Source organism: Entelurus aequoreus, linkage group LG05 (genome assembly GCF_033978785.1).
Source record: "Entelurus aequoreus isolate RoL-2023_Sb linkage group LG05, RoL_Eaeq_v1.1, whole genome shotgun sequence".
Classification (NCBI taxonomy): Eukaryota; Metazoa; Chordata; class Actinopteri; order Syngnathiformes; family Syngnathidae; genus Entelurus; species Entelurus aequoreus.
In genome coordinates this window covers 1728188-1742551 of record NC_084735.1, presented here as the reverse complement: position 1 = coordinate 1742551, position 14364 = coordinate 1728188, and the positions used below count along the sequence as shown (strand labels likewise).

At 40.6% G+C, this 14364-nt stretch overlaps 1 pseudogene; it reads left to right on the top strand.

Annotated features, from left to right (window-relative positions):
* LOC133649513 (EEF1A lysine methyltransferase 3-like) overlaps window positions 1–9765 on the top strand; it is a 29415-nt pseudogene extending 19650 nt beyond the window's left edge.
* The last annotated feature ends 4599 nt before the right edge of the window (window positions 9766–14364 follow it).

Genomic DNA, 14364 nt, shown 5'->3' with positions numbered 1-14364 from the left:
TAGATAGATAGATAGTACTTTATTGATTCCTTCAGGGGAGTTCCCTCAGGAAAATTTAATATATATCAATATGATATTAATACATATGCATATATTAATAAATATACAAATACACAAATAAATAATTTGTATAAATAAACACGTATTTGTAAATATATTTTTGAGATTTGAAAATATATACAAATAAAATCTCTAAATATAAAAATGTGATATACAAATAAATCAAGAATTTTATAAATAAACGTATATTTGTAAATATATTTTTGAGATTTGAATACAAATATGCTCAATTTTGTATTGAATTTGCATATGTGGATCGCTGTTTTGCTTTTGTGTCGATGAGACATTCCTACCACAAACCAGATGCACAAATAAATGTGACCTACACACTCCCCTAAACAACCAGCAGAGGGCACTGTAGCCAGAGCGGTCTGGGTCACAGACATGGTCAGACACTGGCGAGCCAATCAGAGGCACACTAGGGAGGGTCATATGACGATTGATATGTGAGGATGATTTGACACACATTGCACTGACAAGAGATCAGTATATACATCGGGACAAGGTCATTAAACGGCATTGATACAATAAAATAAGCAGCTAGCACGGTCTTTCAGATTAACTGGATAAATTAGCATTAGCTAATACAATGCTAACGTTAGCTAGCTCAGGCCCGTTGTGCGTTCTCTCTGTAAAGACGTGGATTGTTTTTGTGCAGAAAACTCCGGGCATTTTGCATATAATGCTCTGTGACCCAGACCGCTCTGGCTGCAGTGCCCTCTGCTGGTTGTTCAGGGGAGTGTGTAGGTCACATTTATTTTTGCATCTGGTTTGTGGTAGGAATGTCTCATCGACACAAAAGCAAAAAAGCGATCCACATATGCAAATTCAATACAAATACAAAATCAAGCATATTTATATTCAAATCTAAAAAATATATTTACAAACACGTTTGTACAAATTCTTGATTTATTTGTATGTCACATTTTTATATTTATAAATTTTATTTGAATGCAGCTGAGATAGGCTCCAGCACCCACGCGACCCCAAAAGGGACAAGCGGTAGAAAATGGATGGATGGATGGATTTGTATACATTTTAAAATCACAAAAATATATTTACAAATACGCATTTATTTATACAAATTATTTATTTATATATCCCATTTGTATATTTATTAATATATGCATATGTATTAATATCATATTGATATATATAAGTTGATGTGAGACAATTCTATTTCCATATGAGTACGCCACTTTTGGTGGCTAAAGGTAACAACTCTATTTTTATTAATAGATTTTAATTTAATTTTTTTAAGGTGTTGCGACTTTTATTTTATTTTGTAGTAGTAGCGACTTCCTCCCGTTCAACTTCCTTTGTTTTCACTTTATCGAAGTGCGCATGCAAGTGACGTCGAGGACATATTTGTTATTTGTTTGTTTTTTTAACAATGTACATACAGACATATTCTCAAGGTACATACAAACCAAGGCACTTTCAACAACTTTTAATATATTACGTGTATAACTTGCAGAATGGAAGAAATCTGTAAGTTTTTCTCACAGAGATCTCTATGATCTCTACAACAAAAACGACCTATATTGTTTAAGCACCATCTAGCAACACATAACTTCTTGTTGAACAAAATTCAATCATCAGGTTCCTAATAGTTTCTGAAGGAAAACATTACAGCTTGTGGAGAAGTTTTCACAACAAAGGGCCACATAGCGATAGCATAGACCTAACATGCAGTTGGCTATCACAATGTAATCCTATTTAACAGTATTAATATCATGGAAAACAAGTGTAACCTACCCCTAAAAGTGGATGTTCCTGCTTCCTGGCTGCTGGCAGTGTGTACTATTTGTATTATTTGTCATGATGACGACTGGCGAGTGTCAACTTTTCATCACATTTTCACCTTCAGAATGCTTCCTTCATTCAGCAGGTGTCTTAATGAATAAGACAGCAGGTGTCATAATGAACAAGACGGACACCCTTCCTCCAACTTTAACACAAGGCCTCATTACCCTTATACCCAAACCAAACAAAGCTTTACTAATCATTGATAATTGGCGTACAATTAGCCTTCTAAACAATGACTATAAGATTGTAGCTATTATTTTTGGTAAACGTTTAAAATTGGTTCTGGATGACATAATTGATGAGACACAGTCAGGATTTATGAGAGGGAGACACATATCGAATAAATTCAGGCTTGTACTTGACATACTGGATTACCCACAGGTCATTAATGATGAAGGCTTTCTTCTTTTCCTGGACTTCTACAAAGCTTTTGACTCGATCAAACATGAATTTATCTTGAAGACACTTGACAAATTTGGCTTCGGCAATTTTTTCCGCAAAACAATCAAGACTTTGTACTGCAATGGTAATAGCTCGATAAAGCTAAGTTCTGGTACATCTCCAAGGTTCGAATTAAAACGTGGATACGGCAGGGATGTCCATTTCTCCATATTTATTTTTGTTAGCCACCCAATTGTTATCGGTTCATATAAAAAACTAGTCGTTCAAAGGGGATCTCTATACTAGACAGAGAAATAACTATCAGCCAACTGGCTGACGAGACAACACTCTTTTTGAAGGACTCTTCTCAAATTCCTCTTGCCTTGGATGTGATTCATGTATTCTCTTTGGCTTCTGGTCTCCGTCTGAATGTGAATAAGTGTGAACTAATGGCTGTGAAGAGATGTGAAATGATGTCTATAATTCCAGTTAAGGAGAGTATTAATTACCTAGGAATACTCTTCACTAAAAAGTTCTAGATCGGTCTTGAACTTTACTCCAATTGTAGAAAAAACTAAGAAAAGATTTAACCAATGGCCACAGAGAGATTTATCCTTAAAGGCAGAACCTTGCTTTCCAAAGCAGAAGGTATCTCCAGGCTTACGTATGCGGCTATTTCCTTAGATGTTAACCAAAAAATATGTAAGACTATTGACAAATACTTGTTGACTTTATTTGGAAAAACAAAATTAATTATATTAAGAAATCTGTTATAATGAACAATTACAATCAGGGTGGTCTAAACTTTCTGGATTTCACTACACTAAACAACACCTTCAAGATTAATTGGATAAGACACTATTTGAAAGACCCTACCTCAATTTGGAACTTAATTTCTCATCATGTATTTTCTAACCTTGGAGGCCTAAAATGTTTGCTATTGTGTAACTACAACATTGATAGGATTCCTGTTGCTCTTTCAAACTTCCACAAACAAGCCCTTCTGGCATGGTCTCTTATATACAAGCACAATTTCTCACGTACCAAATATTTCATTTGGAACAATAAAGACATTTGTTACAAAAGGAAATCTCTTTTCCTCAACAATTGGTTCAAGAATGATATTATTTTAGTGAGTGAACTTTTTAATTAACAAGAATTTCTCACCATTTTAAGGTCCCTGTGACTCCCAAATAATTTGCCATTATATTTGATGCCATTCCAACAGGTGTTGTTACGTTGTACAGGGCTTACTCATCTCCTCTTTCTGCTGTAAAAATTGTGAATGATCCACTTGACACTCCTGTGGGGAAACTTAGCTTTGATCAGAAAAATAACAGAAAAATCTGCAGCTTGTTCCAAAATGATTATGTGTCTGTCTCCTATGTAATTGCGCTCTGGAATAATGTTGTGAATGACATCTGCTGGTCAAAACGTGGTCCCTTCCTAAAAGGTATTTACTTACCAACAAAGTGAAAGAGATATCTTTTAAAATCATTCATGGTTATTAGCCTGTAAAAACTGTGATGGTTAGATACAAGGAGGACATTGATGTTACCTGCACCTTATGTACCATGCATCCAGAGACTGTTTGCCACCTGTTTTGGACTGGTGAAAGCACACGATCACTATGGCAGGCATCTGTCGCTTCATCCTGGACAATATTCATGACAAATTTGTGCTTTGTTTTAAAGATGTGCTATTTGGATTTACACTGTATGAAAAAAAAATTGAAAAGGAATTTTACCTTTGCAACCTCATTATACTATTGGCTAAGTTTTATATTCATAAATGTAAGCTTGTCAATACCCTACCTGTTTTTTGTGCCTTTAAAAAAGAATTAAAACTTTGTTAAAACACTCTCTACTCTAACAACCAAAAAGCTGTGAAAACGATGACACTGTTTCCAAATTAAAATTATTTACTGAAATTGTGTGAGCCTACAGCTTTGCACTTAGTTTGTTTTATATATATATATATATATATATATTATATATATATATGTGTATATATATATATATGTATATATATATATATATATTAGGGCTGCAACAACTAATCGATTAAAATCGATTATAAAAATAGTTGCCGATTAGTTGGATCTATGCTATGCGCATGCGCAGAGGCTTTTTATTTTTATTTTGTATTTTTTTTAAATAAACCTTTATTTATAAACTGCAACATGTACAAACAGCTGAGAAACAATAATCAAAATAAGTATGGTGCCAGTATGCTGTTTTTTTTCCAATAAAATACTGGAAAGGATAGAAATGTAGTTTTTCTCTTTTATCCGATTATTAATCGATTAATCGAAGTAATAATCGACAGATTAATCGATTATCAAATTAATCGTTAGTTGCAGCCCTAATATATATGTATATAACACGTGGCTTGGCATTGTATTGCTGAAATAAGCAGGGGCGTCCATGGTAACGTTGCTTGGATGGCAACATATGTTGCTCCAAAACCTGTATGTACCTTTCAGCATTAATGGAGCCTTCACAGATGTGTAAGTTAGCCATGTCTTGGCACTAATACACCCCCATACCATCACAGATGCTGGCTTTTCAACTTTGCGCCTATAACAATCCGGATGGTTCTTTTCCTCTTTGGTCCGGAGGACACGACGTCCACAGTTTCCAAAAACAATTTGAAATGTGGACTCGTCAGACCACAGAACACTTTTCCACTTTGTATCAGTCCATCTTAGATGAGCTCAGGCCCAGCGAAGCCGACGGCGTTTCTGGGTGTTGTTGATAAACGGTTTTCGCCTTGCATAGGAGAGTTTTAACTTGCACTTACAGATGTAGCGACCAACTGTAGTTACTGACAGTGGGTTTCTGAAGTGTTCCTGAGCCCATGTGGTGATATCCTTTACACACTGATGTCGCTTGTTGATGCAGTACAGCCTGAGGGATCGAAGGTCACGGGCTTAGCTGCTACGTGCAGTGATTTCTCCAGATTCTCTGAACCCTTTGATGATATTACGGAGCGTAGATGGTGAAATCCCTAAATTCCTTGCAATAGCTGGTTGAGAAAGTTTTTCTTAAACTGTTCAACAATTTGCTCACGCATATGTTGACAAAGTGGTGACCCTCGCCCCATCCTTGTTTGTGAATGACTGAGCATTTCATGGAATCTACTTTTATACCCAATCATGGCACCCACATGTTCCCAATTTGCCTGGTCACCTGTGGGATGTTCCAAATAAGTGTTTGATGAGCACTCTTTAACTTTATCAATATTTATTGCCACCTTTCCCAACTTCTTTGTCACGTGTTGCTGGCATCAAATTCTAAAGTTAATGATTATTTGCAAAAGAAAAATGTTTATCAGTTTAAATATCAAATATGTTGTCTTTGTAGCATATTCAACTGAATATGGGTTGAAAATGATTTGCAAATCATTGTATTCCGTTTATTTACATCTAACACAATTCCCAACTCATATGGAAACAGGGTTTGTATATGGATTTATTTTATCAACTAAAATGTAACGGTCTTGACGATATATTACATTTCTATTGATATTATATAATTATAGGTGCATGTATTTCAGAGTACAATTATTTTAAACATATTTACAAACGTGATTATTCTCTTTTGTCCTCGCTACGGCCCCAATGATAAACCAGTGTTTTCATTGTTTGTTGCATACGCATTTCAAGTTTGAAAAAAAACCGTCAGCGACAGCATTTTTGTGCCAGATATTCCTAATACGTGTTTGTTTGTGCACACAGGCGCTACATCTGTGTCACTACTTCGAGGAGCATCGTATGGAGTGGTGTGGGAAACGTGTCATCGAGCTGGAGCGGGGACTGGTGTGGTTGGAATTGTGGCTGCTCGCCTAGGTATGCTGGTCCACGATACTTTCCGGGATTTAGGCCACACCCATCAAATTTTAGAAGATATATTTTTCCATAAATTAATCTGCAGATATATACCAATACAAAATATTTTGTAAATGTTTATTTACGTACCTTAATTGTTTGTAACACGGCAGTAAAATGGCTGATCAAACAAAACAGAAGTCATCGTCGTGGACCCACTTGCTGTGCAAGCTAGCTCTCCAATCAGCTAAACAGACTCAATAACTTCTAAATCGTCCAGAAAAGATAGCACATAGTGGCGTATCTTCCGGACTATAGAGCGCACTGACATTTAAGCCGCACCCACTAAATTTAAAAAATAAAATGTTTCCATATATTAGCCGCACCGGACTATAAATCGCAGATATATATGTTGTGAAATTAGTTATTTACACACCTTAATTGTTTACAAACGGTGTCTGTGACACGGCAGTAAAAACGGCTGATCAAACAAAACAGAAGTCATCGTCGTGGACCCAACTTGCTGTGCAAGCTAGCTCTCCAATCAGCTAAACAGACTCAATTAATTCCACGGTGACGTTTTGGTGAATTTAATGAAGAATGTGTGAAACTGAAACAATACGAAAAAAAATGCCATTGTAAGTTAATAATACTAACACAGACACTCGTAAACGTGTTAACATATTAGCTAATACTAATGACATTAGCTTGATTACATTACGATAGCACATACAAATATGCATGAAAAACACTCCTACAGACAACACACATGGGACGGCTTAGTAAGTAAGAATTGTTTTAGTTATATTGTAAAACTTACAAACGTTGCTTGGAGCGATGAATGAAGAAACCATACAAGTAGGAACGCTATGGATGGTTATGCTTCCAGATGAATACACGGAAGTACATGTTCAACCCGCAGTGAGCGAGCTCGTCCAAAAGATGGCGGCCTAACACAAACAATACCACACATTTTCAGCATCTCTGTAGATGTTGCATGAAAACTCTTTAGTGAATAGAAAACTTTATGGCCGTCGGCGAAGAAAAATCCCTAAATCAGCCACAAGGTTTTATAAGCTGCAGGGTTCAAAGTTTTGTAAAAAAAAAAAAAAAAAAAGTAGCGGCTTATAGTCCAGAAAATAGGGTAATTCTCTTAGCTGGGCTTCAACCTTTTTCCACTCACACCTGCAGTTTTCTGTTAGCACCACCGGAGGCAGCGTCTAGCGAACCTATTATGTGAACACATTTTCTCATTAATCACCAGTTTTGGGGAAATTACTTCAAAAAAATAATTAAACTGCCAACAGAATTACACCTTATTAAATTACTTTCAGGATCTTGTGGGCTTTTTTTGTGTGAATTGGCGTCAAAAGTTGCAATATTTTGAGGCTTACTATTTCTTTCCATAACATTGAATTAGCTTGTGATTTTATGAACTTGTTATTTTTTAAGTGTACTACAAACCTCAGCAAGCACAGAATTTCAACAAAAAACTGGATGGCAAACACTGATGTTTTACTCCTTTTATACTGCAGAGACTAGATGGCAGAGCAACTACTAGAAAATTCCCGCAGAAATTTTGATGGGCCTGCTATCTGTGCCCTGGACCTCTGGCCTGGCCGGGGGACGTCGGAAGCCGCCGTACTTTTAAGATGGTGCCGAGTGTCTGAATCCGTGAGTTTTAGGTGTAACTGTACAAAATGAGCTATAGAGCTAGCCTAAAACATTGCCATGGTTACACACTTAGGATATATGCTGACGATGGCATGCTAACAGTTAGCATGTCTCACATATCAAGTAACACGGCTGTATGGTGTATGGCTGCCGAAGTAGAGAAAAAAGTGAAAAAACAGTTTAAAAAAAGTTTGCATGCTAATATTAGCTGGCTAGCATGCAAAGTTAGCATGCTAACAGTTAACAAGTGTCACGTACCAAGTTATTTGACTCTTGGGTGAACAGAAGCCAATTTAGCTAAAAAAAAATATGTTCATGTTAGCATGCTAGCAAGCTAACGTTAGCATGCTATCAGCTTTGTGTCGAAAAGTAGACAAGTATGTGAACAAAATGAGACGTTATACACAGCTGAGCTACAAGAGGAGGTAATCTTGTCTTTTTGGCGTTTGTCTCAGAGCAATCGTCCATTAAAAGGGTATGTACCCGTTCAATTGGCCTATTTTTTTTTTTTAATTTGTGAATAGCGTCACCGTGGTAACACGAAATGTCGCCAACTTAAAGTACCGCCGTAGGCGCGAGTACGACCTTTCCGATGGTATAACGTGTGGGGGTTCGTTTGCCGATCCGTCTCGTATTAATCGTAAGAGAAACGTGCGGAACTATAATAATAAAAGTTGAAGTATGAGGAAAAATAATATGGGCTGCTCGCATCGCAGCAGGCCCATAATTATAAAATAAAACACCATTAAAGGACTTCTTGTCTACAAGTTTCAGACATTCTCCATGTTGGTTTTACCTTGTTTGTCCACCTTTGTTCCATCAAGGGCGGTAATTTCTGCGGGTAAATGACATCGTATCATCACACTTCAACATCTCTAACAGGCAACTGAACATCTGATGAATAATTGCCTAAAGTGGATGAAGAAAGGGGAAATAAATAACCAGGAAGTGAGGATGATGTGTTGCCAAATGTTGACATACTACATTACCCAGAAGGCTTAGCGCTGCAGATTTAAAAGTGTGGAGAGTCAAGTGGTAGTCATTGTTATTGGTGTGATGTGGTTCAGGTGCAGACGTGACCCTCACAGACCTGCCAGCGACTGTGCCACAGCTGCAAGACAACATCTGGGCCAACATGCCGTCCAGCGGGTGGCCTTCCTCCCCGCCCGCCGCCCTCCCCCTGCGCTGGGGCCAGGACCACAGGAAGTTCCCCTCGGACTGGGACTTGGTGCTGGGCGCAGACATCGTGTACCTTCCCGAGACGTACCCGCTGCTGATGGACACCTTGGTGCACCTGTGCAAGAACAAGGCACAGCTTTATCTGTCTTCCAAGATGCGAAAGGAGCACGAGACGCCACGCTTCTTTGAGGAACTTCTCCCAGAGAGGTTCGACGTGCAGCTCGTGCACCGCGACCACAACCACAACATCAACATTTACAGAGCAGCTCTGAACAAGGAGTTCTAGTTGAAGGAGTCACTTCCTGGTTTTAAACTTCAGGAACGTTTTTGTATCAATTTTAACATTCCATTTTTATCTTTTTACCAGGTGTCTTCACACCAACCATGTGGAAAACTGCACAGTCACTATCTTTTTGGATTCCTAAACAGTGTGTATATTAGGGCTGCAAATCTTGGGGTATCCCACGATTCGATTCAATATCGATTCTTGGGGTCACTATTCGATTCAAAATCGATTTTTTTTCAATTCAACACGATTCTCGATTCAAAAGGATTCTCTATTCATTCAATACATAGGATTTCAGCAGGCTCTACCCCAGTCTGCTGACATGCAAGCAGAGTAGTAGATTTTTGTAAAAAGCTTTTATAATTGTAAAGGACAATGTTTTATCAACTGATTGCAATAATGTACATTTCTTTTAGCTATTAAATGAACCAAAAATATGACTTATTTTATCTTTGTGAAAATATTGGACACAGTGTTTTGTCAAGCTTATGAGATGCGATGCAAGTGTAAGCCACTGTGACACTATTGTTCTTTTTCTTCTTTTTTTTAAAAATAAATGTCTAATGATAATGTCAATGAGGGATTTTTAATCACTGCTATGTTGAAATTGTAACTAATATTTATACTGTTGTTGATAATATTCATTTTTGTTTCACTACTTTTGGTTTGTTCTGTGTCGTGTTTGTGTCTCCTCTCAATTGCTCTGTTTATTGCAGTTCTGAGTGTTGCTGGGTCAGGTTTGGTTTTGGAATTGGATTGCATTGTTATGGTATTGCTGTGTATTGTTTTGTTGGATTCATTAATTTAAAAAAGAAGAAAAAATATATAAATTTAAAAAATCGATTTTTGAAAAATGAGAATTTATACTGAATCGCACAACGTGAGAATCGCGTTTTGAATTCGAATCGATTTTTTCCCACACCCCTAGTGTATGTATGTATGTATATACAGGTATATATACACACACACACATATATATATATATATACACAAGAGTTGTAGTAATTATTGGAAACTCAAGACAGCCATGACATTATGTTCTTTTATGTTCTTTACAAGTGTATGTAAACTTTTGACCACGACTAATATATATATATATATATATATATATATATATATATATATATATATATATATATATATATATATATATATATATATATATATATATATGTGTGTGTATGTGTATATATATATATATGTGTGTGTGTGTGTGTGCGTGTGTATATATATATATATATGTGAGTGTGTGTGTATATATATATATATTGCTTACTTGCTTATGGTTGTCCATCGATGCGATGATGACCATCTCTTTTATTTGTGAGTCTGCTGATGTTTGACAGTCCGATCCTGGATCCACAGATGCGGTTACAGACCGGGCATGTGAAGGAGGTGCTGGGGGAGCAGGGGTGGCTTGGCGAGCATGCCTCTTCGCACGCTTTGCTGCACGGTGTTGTGTGCGCTGTTCCTCTATATAATCCACTCCCTGTGAGGAGTGGGAGCGCCAGAGGTCTCGGCAGGAAGCAAGTTCCTCCAGTGAAGAGGGTTGATGTGGCATCTCTTCAGTGTGGTCTTCATTTGGTCTTTGAACCGCTTCTTCTGCCCACCAGCACTGCGTTGGCCAAGGTGTAACTGACCATAGAGGATTCTGCGTGGGAGTCTGTGGCTGGGCATTCGGATGACATGCCCCAACCACCTGAGTTGATGTTGGGTCATGATGGACTCCACGCTGCAGCTGCCTGCCCTCTCCAGCACTTCTGTGTGCGGCACTCTGTCCTTCCATGTGATGCCAAGGATCTTCTGCAGACATCTTACATGGAAGGTCTCCAGGCTTCTCAGATGGCGGCTGTAGATAGTCCATGCCTCCCGTCCGTACAGTAATGCAGTGATGCATACTGCTCTGTAGACCAGCACTTTGGTGTGGAGTTTGAGGTTGCTATTCTGAAAAACCCTTCTCCTTAGACGACCAAAAGATGCTGATGCTTGCTTGAGGCGGTTCTGGATCTCGTCATCCATTGAGCAGGTGTCAGACATTATGCTCCCCAGGTATTTGAAGGTGGGCACCGTGAGCATCTGTTGCCCTGCTGCTGTGAGGGTTATTGTGGGGTATTGTGGGAGGTCAGCACTGGACTGACAGAGTACCTCTGTCTTCTGGGTGTTGATCGTCAGTCCCATTCTGGTATATGCAGTTACAGCTGCCGAGAGGATGTTTTGCAGAGCCTGTGGTGTATGGGCAACCAGGGCACAGTCATCGGCGTATTGCAGTTCAATGATGGTTTCTGAGGTCAGCTTGGTAGTTGCCTGTAGCCTCCTGATGTTAAACAGGTTACCATCAAGCCTGAAGTCTATGGTAACTCCAGCCTGCTCCTCCATCTCCCTACGTAGCAGTGTTGTGACACAGACGAGGAAGATGTTGAAGAGAACTGGAGCCAGCACACAGCCCTGCTTCACTCCAGTTTTCACACCAAAGGGCTCTGAGCTGTGTCTTCCAACTACCACTCAGGCCATCATCCCAGAATGGAACTGTGCAAGGATGGTGAGAAACTTGGGTGGACACCCAAATCTCTTCAGGACTTGCCACAGTAGGTCCCTGTTCACTGTGTCAAATGCCTTTGAAAGGTCGACAAAGGCAATGAACAAGTCCTTGTGCTGCTCCCGGCATTTCTCTTGGAGCTGACGTGTCACAAAGATCATGTCAACTGTCCCCCTGTCCTTCCGAAAACCACACTGCGACTCTGGGGTGACCCGTTCTGATATTGCGGGGATGAGTCTGCGGAGCATGACCTTGGTAAGGACCTTTCCAGCAATGGCCAACAGAGAGATACCCCTACTATTGGAGCAGATGGATTTGTCTCCTTTGTTCTTGTAGATGGTCACAATGTTGGCATCTTTCCACTGTTGCGGGACACACTCTCGTCTCCACACCTCTGAAATGTAGAGATACAGTGTCCGTGTACAGAGGTAGCCTCCTTCCTTGAGAAGTTCAGCCGGGATGCTGTCAGGTCCAGGGGATTTATTGTTTTTCAGGGTTTTGACTGCATGCAGTATTTCTTTGAAGGTTGGGGGGAGGTCGAGATCTGGCAAGCTAGGATGTTCAGGGAGCTCTGCAAGGACAGTTGGGTCCACTGGGGTGGGCTGGTTGAGCACGGTGTTAAAATGCTCAGCCCACCACTCCACTATCATAGCCTGATCCTTGATTAAAGATGTTCCATCAGCAGATATAACAGGTGCCAGGGAGCAGTTTCTGGGGCCGTAGATGGTTTTCACTGCATCATAGAAACTGTGCATATCGTTTCTATCAGCGTGAGACTGGATTTCATTGGCCTTTGAGATCCACCACTCATCTTGCAGTTTTCTGAGAGTTGTTTGGGCCTCAGAACGAAGGGCTTGCCATTGCTTTTTATGGAATTGGGATTGTGGGTTGTTCAGGGTGGCTCTGTGTGCCTTGTGCATTCTGTACAGGAGGGTGGAGATCTCTCCAGCATTCTGGTCTAACCAGTCCTGGTGTTTCTTGGTTTTAAAACCAATGGCTTGGGCTGCAGTGTCAAAGAGGATGGTGGATAGAGAGGTCGACTTCTCATCCATCCCAGACTCTGAGGTGATCAGCGGCTCAATGTCTGCCAGCTTCTCAGCTAGGGAGCGACGGAAGTTGTCACGGGTGTCGCTGATGGAGAGTCTGGCACAGTTGAGTGTTTTCCTCTTTGGTGCACCGTGACGTGTTAGGGGCCGAACGTGCATTCTGACCTTTGTCAGAATCATGCGGTGGTCGGTCCAGCAGTCTGCCCCTCGCATAGCTCTTGTAATGAGCACGTCCTTGAGGTCAGCCCTCCTCACGATCGCATAGTCGATCAGGTGCCAGTGTTTGGACCTGGGATGCATCCAAGATGCCTTATATTTGTTCTTTTGTTGGAAGATGGTGTTTGTGATGGTAAGATCGTGTTCCGCACAGAGACTAAGGAGTCTCATGCCATTGGGGTTGACTTTTCCAATGCCGTGGGCGCCGATCACACCATTCCAGTTTTGCGTGTTCTTTCCGACTCTTGCATTGAAATCACCAAGCAACATGATTTTGTCACTCCTCGGGATGTGACTGAGGATGTCATCGAGTGCCTGGTAGAAGCAGTCCTTCTCTTCATCATTGGATGGCAGAGTTGGTGCATAGGCACTTACCAAAGTGACATGTCTGCATTTTGCAAGGGGGATGCGAAGAGTCATGAGCCTTTCACTGACACCCACTGGTGATTCTGTGAGCTTGAGCAGAAGGCTGTTCTTGATTGCAAAACCAACTCCGTGAAGGTGTGGTCCGCCCATGGGGTATCCTTTCCAAAAGAACGTATAACCCTCTCCTACTTCATTGAGTGAGCCTTCCTCGAGGAATCGGGTCTCACTGAGTGCTGCCACATCCACATTGTAGCGCTTTAGCTCGCTGGCAACAAGTGCTCTTCTGCGCTGTGGTCTGTCCGGACTGGCATACAGGAGTGTCCTTATGTTCCATGCTGCAATTCTAAATGGTAAAATCTTTGTATTTCGACCGCGTAATGGAATGTCCCGACAGGTGCGGTTTCCTGCCCGGGTACTGTGTTGAGTGGGCAATCTTTAGGCCACCTTTTCTAGGCCTTTCCCCAATTGGGGTGAGCAGTGCGGTCCCTAAATAGGGGCTGCTCAGACGCACAGGAGTCTGCCGGAAACAGCTGCCACTCAATCCCAGCTGCTAACGACCGTTGTCCTGTGCCGCTGACGTGCAGAGTTCCAGCTAAGAGCTTCCAGTTCATTCAAACCTGCCCCCGTTACTGGACGCTCCATCGCCGTCAGACTTTTGAGGTCGGAGACTCAGGTAAAGAAGATACCTGCGCAATGATGGTTTTTAGAGTGGCATGAGGGGTGCGCTTTTCCCAACGCCACTACCTTGATTGTAAGAAGATCGTTCCAGTGGCAAGGGAGACCCTAGACGACCGGCATCTTCTTACAACTGCAGGAAGCAGCAATCCAGGTTTTTGGGAAACCGCCTCAAAGCTTGCTGCCACCAGCTTGCTTTTCTGTCAGGGTGTGCTCCCTTAGCCTTCGTCCACTTTTACAGCCATTGTGGTGCTTCTCACTGCTACCATCTTCTGCCTGTTCTACCGTTGAGGTCTTCGGGATCACT